General features: G+C 44.4%; 1 long non-coding RNA gene across 1 annotated transcript; it reads left to right on the top strand.

The window, feature by feature from the left end:
* The first annotated feature begins 2,444 nt into the window (after positions 1-2,444).
* Positions 2,445-3,640, top strand: LOC123027285. The gene is made up of 2 exons (XR_006415481.1): positions 2,445-2,583; positions 2,939-3,640. It is a non-coding gene; the product is annotated as an uncharacterized LOC123027285 (long non-coding RNA).
* The last annotated feature ends 7,642 nt before the right edge of the window (positions 3,641-11,282 follow it).

The raw sequence follows: 11,282 nt of genomic DNA on the forward strand, positions 1-11,282 counted from the left end.
GTATCATAGAGACGTTCCCAAAAGGGTGGGGTTTGATGTTCTGGAGCCGTGTCCCAGGTCCTTTTTATATCTTGAATGATCCTCACCATATTCTTTTCCTCCAACCACTCCAAGGTCTAGGCTGGATTTTTTGTGGTTTTTGTGGTTTTTGTACCAGCAGCAGCCTGTACACCGCTTGTGCGGCTAGCGATTTAATAGCCGCCTTCTGCTTCTTTGTCTTCGCTTCTGCAACGTGCAAGCCAGCCATCAGACTCCTCAAAATCTGGGATGTTTTGTCGAGGCGTTCCCATACTTTATACTGAGCCAGTTTGCTTAAATCGTTGGTCTTTACCGAGGAGAAGGCCAGATGCGCCACCATATATCCCCACAACTTCAGCATGTCGTTCTCAGCAAACTCTTTGGGGATGATGATGTCACCTACCCGATCGACAGGTGTGTACAGGGTTTCAGTCCAGTTCTGTATGATCGCAAACTCTCTGGTCTTCCATGAGCTATCGTTAGTCTCTGAGATTTCAGAATCCCCCAACATCGACAGGTCTGTCTCCGGGTCCGTATTATAAGCACGGATGTCAAAATCCGAGTCTATCTCATCCTCTGAGGAGTGAGGGCATACTCCCTTCCCTAAACAAAACTCCATGTCGCTGTCCGTTGACGACTCTTCCCCTGAAGAGAGTCCCATCTCCATCTCCTCTTTCCTCCCGTTCTCCTGTTGTGGCAGTGGAGACACCCCCCTCTGGTTCTGTGGTTCAAGGTTGAGACTGGGCGCCTTCCCCGTCTTGAGTCTAGAGGCTGCATCTGTCACCCAAGATAGAGGCTCATCATGGGTTACAGCAGAGGCGTCTTTTCTCTTTGCAGGGAAATCGCTATCCTTTGAATATTCCCCCTTGTTCATCCTTACTGGAGATCTGTCACATTCATTGTCCTTTACTTCAGGCTTAGATGATCTTTGGAGTGATGAAAACTTTCCCTTCCCATATCTTTTCCGTCCCTTAAGTGTTGCACACTGGCTCATTTTCTCCTCTAGCACAGGACCCATCTGTGCCTGTCCAGGACATGCCTGTGTCTCTTCTCCCATTTCTTGAAAAGCCAGGTTTACTTGTGGATGGGAGTAACTGTCCCAGCAAAGAGAACCTCTTCCTTCTAATAATGCTGTCAACATTTTATATTCTTGCTCCAGTGCTACCCTGATAGGCTCTGTCTGTTTCAATTTTTCCTGAAGCTCTTGCACCCCTTCTTCAGTCTCGCTGCATCTAATTTGCATCTCCACCTGCTCTTCGTGCAATACAACTGCCTGCCATCTCTCCTTCAGAGCATCCAGCCGCTTCTGAACATCAGCTTTAAATGTCTCACGCTGCTGCTGGTCTGTGACAGGGACTCCTCTCTCTTGCAGCATGTTCCCTGAGTGCACCCCCATGTCCCCCTTTCTAGGACCAAGAACCCGTTGCTGGGGTCTTTGTAAACATTGCCCCATTCCCAATGAAACAGTAAACGGCATGGCCTGAGGCTGTTGCGAAATTTTCTGCAGCACGTTTCCTTGTTGCTGGGAAAGGGCGTTGCGGGGGGGAGCCCCTTTTTCTGCTTCTATGGGGTTCTCCTTTGCACATTCCTCTCTCTGGGCATGGGGTAAAGATTCTCCACTGTCCACCCCACAGAATTGGCCACTTTGGGTTGTCTGTACACTTTGTTTTAAAGCGGAAAAATCATCCTGATTCTCCTTTAAAGCAACAGAAGGAGCAGAATCTGCCCGGACAAGCCCGGGCTTGTCTTTCAAAGAGCCGATGTCCGAATGCAAGCTGGGGGGGGGGAGTTTCTCCGAGTCTTTTAAGAGAAACTACGGGGTACCCCCGATTCATTCCACCATCCAAGGACTCCCCAGAGTTGAGCCTAAAAACACTGACCTGGCTTTGATCATTTCTCTTCCCACGAGTCCTGGAAGCAGACCTTCTTTGCCGAAGCTCCAACTCGCTGGGAGCAGACATGCTGGGCTTGCTTTGTGGCAGAGGCAGCTGCAAGCCTGGTTCCTCTGCACCCAATTTCTGTCCAAAAGTGGGGTTCCCCAGATGCCCCTCTTGCACCTCTGGGTCCCCCATCCTCTCTCTGACTACCCCAACATTTTGGGGCTCAGCAGTCTCAAAATTTCTACTAAAAGTAGCCGTTTTTGTAGTCCCAATCCAGGAGCTCCTCCAACATGCGACTGCCCCAGGTTAGGGTTAGGGTTAGGAAAACGAGGTGTCCTGGCATGCTTTTGATGGTTGGAATGTGTTTAGAATGGGCAGAAAAGATGAGCTGCGCAGAAAAACGGACTCATGGATATGTTTTTCACAATTGCCGCATTTTGAATGGAAGCTTACCCAGAAAATAGGGGTAGGTATATGCACGAGGATAGGGTTAGGGTTAGAAAAACGAGGTGTCCTGTAATGCTTTTGATAGTTGGAATGTGTTTAGAATGGGCAGAAAAGATGAGCTGCGCGGAAAAATCCATTCAAGTATGGGTTTTGCAAAATTGCCTCTTTGATTGGAAGCTTACCCAGAAATTAGGGTTAGGTACATGCACCAGGTTAGGGTTAGGGTTAGGAAAACGAGGTTTCCTGGCACGATTATGATGGTTGGAAAGTGCGTATAATGGGCAGAAAAATGAGCTGCTCAGAAAAACCGACTCATGGATACGTTTTTCAAAATTGCCGCATTTTGAATGGAAGCTTACCCGGTAATTAGGTTTAGGTATATGCACCAAGTTATGGTTAGGGTTAGAAAAATTGGGGTTCCTGGCATACTTTTGATCGTTGGAATGTGTTTAGAATGGGCAGAAGAGATGAGCTGCGCAGAAAAATCCACTCAAGGGTGGGTTTTCCAAAATTGCAGCATTTTGAATGGAAGCTTACCCAGAAATTAGGGTTATGTATATGCACCAGGTTAGGGTTAGGGTTACCAAAACGAGGTGTCCTGGCATGCTCTTGATGGTTGGAATGTGCTTAGAATTGGCAGAAAAATTGAGCTGCGCAGAAACATCCACTCAAGGATGGTTTTTTCCTAATTGCCGCATTTTGAATGGAAGCTTACCCAGAAATTAGGGTTAGGTATATGCACCAGGTTAGGGTTAGGGTTACCAAAACGAGGTGTCCTGGCATGCTCTTGATGGTTGGAATGTGCTTAGAAATGGCAGAAAAATTGAGCTGCGCAGAAACATCCACTCAAGGATGGTTTTTTCCTAATTGCCGCATTTTGAATGGAAGCTTACCCAGAAATTAGGGTTAGGTATATGCACCAGGTTAGGGTTAGGGTTAGAAAAACGAGGTGTCCTGGCATGCTCTTGATGGTTGGAATGTGTTTAGAATGGGCAGAAAAGGTGAGCTGCGCAGAAAAACTGACTCAAGGGTGGGTTTTCCAAAATTGCGGCATTTTGAAAGGAAGCTTACCCAGAAATTAGGGTTAGGTATATGCACCAGGTTAGGGTTAGGGTTAGCAAAACGAGGTATCCTGGCATGCTCTTGATGGTTGGAATGTGCTTAGAATTGGCAGAAAAATTGAGCAGCGCAGAAACATCCACTCAAGGATGGGTTTCTCAAAATTGCCGCATTTTGAATGGAAGCTTACCCAGAAATTAGGGTTAGGTATATGCACCAGGTTAGGGTTAGGGTTAGGGTTAGCAAAACGAGGTGTCCTGGCATACTTTTTATGGTTGGAATGTGTTTAGAATGGGCAGAAAAGATGAGCTGCGCAGAAATATCCACTCAAGGATGGGATTTTCAAAATTGCCCCCTTTGATTGGAAGCTTCCCCAGACATTAGGGTTAGGTATATGCACCAGGTTAGGGTTAGGGTTAGAAAAACTAGGGTTTCTGGCATACTTTTGATGGTTGGAATGTGTTTAGAATGGGCAGAAAAGATGAGCTGCGCAGAAATATCCACTCAAGGTTGGGTTTTTCAAAATTGCTGCGTTTTGAATGGAAGCTTACCCAGAAATTAGGGTTAGGTATAGGCACCAGGTTAGGGTTAGGGTTAGAAAAACTAGGGTTCCTGGCATACTTTTGATGGTTGAATGTGTTTAGAATGGGCAGAAGTGATGAGCTGCGCAGAAAAATCCACTCAAGGTTGGGTTTTTCAAAATTGCCCTCTTTGATTGGAAGCTTACCCAGAAATTAGGGTTAGGTATAGGCACCAGGTTCGGGTTAGGGTTAGGAAAACGAGGTGTCCTGGCATGCTCTTGATGATTGGAATGTGCTTAAAATGGGCAGAAAAGATGAGCTGCACAGAAAAATCCACTCAAGCATGGTTTTTTCAAAATTGCCGCATTTTCAATGGAAGCTTACCCAGAAATTACGGTAAGGTATATTCACCAGGTTAGGGTTAGGGTTAGAAAAATGAGGTGTCCTGGCATGCTTTTGATGGTTGGAATGTGTTTAGAATTGGCAGAACAGGTGAGCTGCATGGAAAACTCCAGTCAAGGATGGTTTTTTCAAAATCGCCGCATTTTGATTGGAAGCTTACACAGAAATTAGGGTTAGGTATATGCACCAGGTTAGGGTTAGGGTTTGAAAAAAGAGGTGTCCTGCCATGCTCTTGATGGTTGGAATGTGTTTAGAATGGGCAGAAAAGATGAGCTGCGCAGAAATATCCACTCAAGGCTGGGTTTTTCAAAATTGCCCCCTTTTGAATGGAAGCTTGCCCAGAAATTAGGGTTAGGTATATGCATTATTTGTTGGAGTGGACAGGTGGAAAATATCCTGATCTTTTTGAGGCAATTCAAGACATGCAGGAGCATTGTCCATGTTTTCCATGCTGAAGGTTCTAGGTTCAACCCTAACACTCCAGGCAGGGATGAAAATCTCCTTCCCGAAACTCAGACAAGCCATGGTCCCCAACTGCCAACAAGGCTTGCCAAGCATGGTCTGACTCAGTTTAAGACAGATTTCTACGTTGCTAATCACTCCCTGTTCAAACAGATGGAGACAGAAAGCCAATGAAAGGGGATGCCTGTCTGACTACGTTGGGCCTTGGGCAAGTTAGAATCAGTTCAACACAGGGTCACAAGGATGGCGGCCATATTGGCGGCGTGGGGTAATGCCATATGAGATGAGATTGAGGAAGATGGATCTTTTAAGCCTGGGGAGGAGGGGGCTTGAAGCAGATCTGATAGTGACATATAAGGTAGAGTGTCCTGCCTCCTTTCTCCTATGGTAGAGGAAAGGATGTGGTCTAATGGGGCAAAGCTTGAGGAACCAGGTTTCGGGTTAGATGTCTGGAAGCATTCCCTGATGGTGGGGACCGCTGGGATATGGAACGGGCTTCTAAGCGCGGTGTTCAGGTCCTATCAGTGAGAGTGCTCAAGGAAAGCTTGGGCAACCGCTTGCTGGGAATTACATGAGCAGAGCCAGCTAGATCTGGGGGTCAGACCAGATGGCCTGGGATACCCATTGTGACTCACTAGGTGCCTATGTTATATTTTATATTTCTCTGCAGGAGTAGGATTTGGCCTCCTAATACTGGTTTGAGTGCAACCTTGGATATCAGTCCCGCTCCAAATTTGTCTCTGTACCATTCCACATATAGCTTCCTTTCTAGATCAGTACATTGGGCTCATGGAGTTTTTAATTAATAAAAACAATTAATTATTTTAATCATTTCTGACAACCTATACTAACCATCACTGGAAATCATTGGTATACCAAAAATAATAAAATTAAATTACAGGGAGAAAGAGAATGAGAGAGAATGTTAAAAACATTCTCTGGCCTCTCAAAATAAATCTCCAAATACTATCCAGCCAGAATTAAGAACCATAAATTTTCAGATAAGCTTAAACTTGAACAAGCAGCAAGGTTTACAATACAGTTTGACTTTTTCTACATTTTCTGACGGCTTTCTTGGTAAGACACCATCTGGCAAAAGATACATGGTTGTAAAGCCCATTTAATTTTATAAGACAGTTAAACACCTCCTCCAATGCCTCCCGCAGAAATCAAGGAGACGTTTTCACATTGTGTGGTGTGTGCTTTACAAACTGGAGCACCAGCACCATCCAGATGGAGCACCAGCTCCGTGGTTGTTTTGGCTTCCCTGGGACCGGAGGGCTTAAAGGAGGCATGGGCAGACCGCGAGATGCTCAGGTCTTTTTTTATTTTGCACTTGAGCCCCATGCCCAATAAACAGAAATCAAGAGCTGGAGGCAAAATGGTGCTTCAGAGGGCGGAGCTAACTGTGCCCTGTAAGTCCTCACTGTGGAGTTTGGCATACACAAATACAAACCTAGAACTAATTTGTTACAGATCAGGGGTTCTAACAGCCCAAGTCGTAATGGGAACATGTATGTGTGTATTTTGGGAGTGTGCTGGTGGGAAACTTTTTGTAGATATTGTTAAACACACTCCCTTGCTGACCCAGTGATCAAATCTACCTTCTGCTAAGCCTTGGCTTCAATCCATTCAATGCAATGCTGGTAGTCATGCAGTTTCAAATGCTAAGCAGACCAAACTGCCTTGTACCAAATAAAAGTCTTCTCTCACTGATGGAAGTTCTCCAGTGTTTCAAGCAGAGAAGAGTCTTTCCTATCATGTGCCACCTGCATCACTTAACTGGAAAATTGAGGGGGTCAATCCTGAACTTGTTGCATAGAAAATACTTGCTCTTTCTGGAATAACAATCATTATCCACATATTCCAGTTGGGAGTTTATTGTGCTGCAATCCACCATTCAAAGGTATTTTGCAGTGCACTTGAGTCCTAAGAACATAAAAAGAGCTCTGCTGGATCAGACTATGGGTGCATCCAGACCGGCCAGCCGGCTGCCATTGAGAAACAACAAGCAGGGCATTTCACAGCCTAACCAAAGCCAGATTGGGATCATGGGTGGGCTGGATTTGGCCTACAGGTTCTCCATAGGACCATGCCCTCCTTCCCCTTCCTGACTGCTTCCCCTAGCCACCATTCACTTTGTAGTTGACTGGTTTTGAATGTTTCTCCCCTCCTTTTAGAATTCAAAAGGTTGGAATGCTTCTCCTAAGGCTTAGTCCCTTGGAGTGAAAGCTTTAAACTAAAATAGGCTGCTAGTCTTGGAATGTTGGCAGTGTCCATTTTTCCTTTGAATGTTGGCTGTCTATCACTGGAATATGGTCCCAAGAGCATCCTCAAAATCGAATCCACCCTTCTAATCCCCTGCTCTATAGTATATTTTACTACCTGTCCCATTCTGATTGTCTACTCTGCAATGGCAACTTAATATCATGATCTGAAATTCTATTCCGGATTAGCCAACACAGCTCCTCACTTCCATATTCTTTGCTTCAACATGTAGTGACTATGCTTCTTTGAGCTATTTTGAAACTGTATAGATCAAAAATTATTTTACTTTCTGAGTAAAATTTACTTTATGACTTCTTTGAAAGCTTCCATGCCCTGTCTGTCCATGAAACGCTCAACATCACCTACAAGAGTTAAAATAATAACGATAGGATATGTTTTCTTTATTCAGGATGGAGTCCCATGCACACTGTCTTGGGAGCAACTGCAACTGAAAGTTTCAGGGGTTTACTAGCAAAATATGTATAAGATTGCATTCTTAGAAAGTTACAACTTTAAGCATATGTTTAAAACTGAAGAGAAAATAAGGAAAACCAGCAGCCAGTGTAATCTTGATAGTTGTACTGTAGTCATTTTAGATCTTTGAGTGGGTGATGCGTTCCTATTGCACTTGGGGCAGGGAAGTGTTTTAAACATCTTTAGAATCCATTTCACAGTGTTAGTCACCCCGAGAACATGTTGTGGCACATGAAATAAGGAAACGATGTTATTTCAGGTAAAACCAGAAGCGATCACTGTGAAAAAGAGCATTTGCCTGTTACAAGATATCTTGAATGTGACTGCTGGAAAAGGGTAGGAAACAATGGCATGCTTAGAGTTTTTGGGCTTCTCAGCAGCACCCTGAATCGATAAAACTGGTCTGGTGCTGATCCAGTCAGGAAGAGCAATTCAGAGGATCCAATGTTTTCGTTATGGGATGAAGCTTCAAAAGCCGGGTGGTTACCATTCATTGTTGTTGATGCAGAGCCTATGAGAATTAAAGTGTCCTTGTGATGAATGCCCAAAATATAGATTTGCATAACTTTGCCATTAAGAGCCCTATTTGCTGAAATCATTAGTAGCATGGGACATTTCGAGATACAGGAAAAGCTTGGCTCAGGCTTTGCAATTCCTGCTCCTGCAGAGCTGCAGAGACCAAAAGAAGCGATTGGAGATTTCTGCTGCCACCTGCTGGTTGCCACGCATGCAATTTGCTGCTACACATTTCTCAAGCTATATAGAGTGCAATACTTTCAATTGCTGAAATAAGCTGTATTGCAACCCCCTCATGTTTCTTCATCTTCATGCAAAGGACCTCTTCCCATTCACTGCATCCCTAAAATAAACTTCAGGAAGGTCAAAGACATACATTTCCAACCAGAGCTTGGAAAGCAGGGGGAAGTTTACACATAGGCAGAATAACTGCTAGTCACTAGTCCCGGCCCTAGGAGTGTGACCCAGAAGTTGCACATGTATTTGTGGTATGCATGTGAATACTGGTGCCACAGGGATGGGACCGTGGGCATGGTTCTCCCAAGCAGCCACTGCCAGTCCTCCTTGCTGGGCAAGCCAACTTTGTATAGCTTTACCTCTGCCATTCGTCTATATCAGTGCTACATTCAGGAGGATCACACCCCAGGGAAACTGCTTCTACATCACTGTGAACGAACATGAAGGGGCCCTGTGATATAACAGAGAAAAGGGATTGCACAGGTAGCCACTGTGAAATAGGAAAGTCTGGCTTCTTCAGATGAGCAGATAGGAACAGCGTTGTTCATCGCGACATTTGGAGTGTGGTCTGGCTCAAGCCATTTTGCTGTCTAAGGTGATAGGCAGGATAGAGTCATTGACAATAGCTGACTCGTCTGGAAGCTGAATTTATTCTTATTGATATTTACCCTGGCAACGGGGCAGCATCTTCCACCACAGCAGAAGCCAGCAGACCAGCTTAGTAGGCACAAGTCCTAAGAGCGTAAGAATGGCCATGCTAGACTGGGCTAAGGGGCCATCTCATGCAGCGTTCCGCTCACATGGTGGCCAACTGGCTGCCATGGAATCCCACAAGCTGCGAGCTGTCCAGAGAGTCTTTGGCTATGGGGTGGCATACCAATGCGATAGAGGGATGGATGGATAGATAGATATATGTAGGTAGGAAGGTAGGTAGGTAGGTAGGTAGGTAAATAGGGGAAGGAAGGAGGGAGGGAGGGAGGGAGGGAGATAAGCAGGACATCGGTGCAGCAGCACTCTCCGCCCAAATTTCACAGTACATATTGTCTCTGAGACAAAAGGAAGTATAAAGCCATTAGACTAGCAGCCATTGACAGTCTTCTCCTGATAGAATTTGCCCACTCCCCATTTAAAGCCCCTCATATTGGTGACCATCACTATATCTCATGGAAGCGAATTCCACAGTTGAACTATGCACTGTGTGAAGAAGTGCTTTCTTTTATCTTCCCTGAATCTTCCACCAGCAGGTGTTATGGGATGCCCCTAGCTTCTAGTATTATGAGAGATGGAGAAAAATGTCTCCATATTCACTGTCTCCACACCTCCATTGTGTTTAATTGGCTTTTTTCTAAGCTAAACCATCTCAAATTTTATAACCTTTCCTCAAAGGGCAGTTGCTCCAGCTCCTTGATCATTTTAGTTGTCCATATTTTTGCAATTTTTCCAACTCAGCCTTATGTATTTTTAGATGTGGTGAATAAAATTGTAGATGGTATTCTAGATGTTGCCACACTGTTGATTTGTATAGAGGCAGAAAGATATTAGCAGTTTTACTTTCAAATCTTTTTCTAATTATGCCATGATGGAGTTTGCTTTTTTCCCACTTTTGCAGACTGGGTCAGTCAACCACAACTCCATGTTTTGCCCTTGTGTGCATTACACATTTGCCATTTCAATGTCCATTCCCCCGGTCTGGAGAGATCCTTTTGGAGTGCTTCACAATCCATATTACTTCTGACCAACCAAAATAATGTGAAGAAACCAGCAAACACGGCCACTTCACTGCTCACTCCTGATTCTGGATTATTTACAAGGTAACAGCCTTGGTTCCAGTTCCTGTGAGACCCACTGTTTACATTCCTCTATTGGGAGAATTTGCCATTAGTTCCTACCCACTTAACTCCTGCTCTTCTTAAAGCAACTGCTGATCCATTAGGGGATTGCTAGGTTTGCTCAAGAGTCAGTGAGGAGTCTTCTTGGTTGAACTTTGTCAAAGGCCTTTTGGAAGTCCAGGTAAACAAGATCTACTACAGCATCCATGCCCACCTGCTTATTGACACTCTGAAGAACCCTAAAAGGTAAATGAGACAGGGCAAACCTTTGTGGAAGCCATGCTCAGCCTTTCTCAGCTGGGTTGTGTGCTCCACAGTTCTCTTCTTCAAGACCTTTTTGCTGTTTCCAGTATCTACTGCTTAAGAGAAATGGCTTGTTCCGCCTAAAGGTACAACCAGTCCAAAACCATGTCTACACAGAAGTATTTCCACTGTGTACAGTAGGGCTAATACACAGAAAATGGCATTTAGGAATGCCAACTTAATCTTTCAGAATGTATTTTCTGTGCTCTTGTTTTAGGACCCAGCACACCATGACTTTGCTTTGTCAGGAATCAAAATCACACAGGAATCAGTGGTTACATTTGCAATCACTGTGTCAGGTGATGGTTGACATAATCCACTGCCTGCCCAGTATTAGATTTCTGAGAAACTGGACTTTTAAAAAGGTATAATGAATCCCTGAAGCTGCTGTGGATGTGGGCTAAGTTGGGAAGGAGCATTGCAATTCAAATATTATGCAGAAAATGATCTCAGCTGCTTAAAAATGGTTCTTCCTTGTATATTTGTAGATCAACTGCAAGGAAACTCATTTTACTTGCGGGTCTAACTTTTGATCTTGCCACAATATTTCTTGATGTTCTGAGGGCATTTTCTATACCTTCTTTTTTTACATGCTCTTCCTTGTTTACGTCGATAGACTTCCACATTTTCCTGCCAATCTATTCCATGCATTCGTGCTGTGCATGACACGTTTCATTTTGCTGAGATGCATATGAGGAGGATTAATACCCTTCTGTATCCAAGATTAATATAGCCTTGCAAAGAAAACTGGACAGAATAGCAAGTCAGCTTTTCAGACGCCACTTATCATGGCCTATGGACAACACAATAGTCACATAAATTTTACCAAGTAAGATAGTACCCATGGGTGCTCATGAATTTACAAT

The sequence above is a fragment of the Varanus komodoensis genome, unplaced genomic scaffold, assembly GCF_004798865.1.
Source record: "Varanus komodoensis strain SLA01 unplaced genomic scaffold, ASM479886v1 scaffold31, whole genome shotgun sequence".
Taxonomy (NCBI): domain Eukaryota; kingdom Metazoa; phylum Chordata; class Lepidosauria; order Squamata; family Varanidae; genus Varanus; species Varanus komodoensis.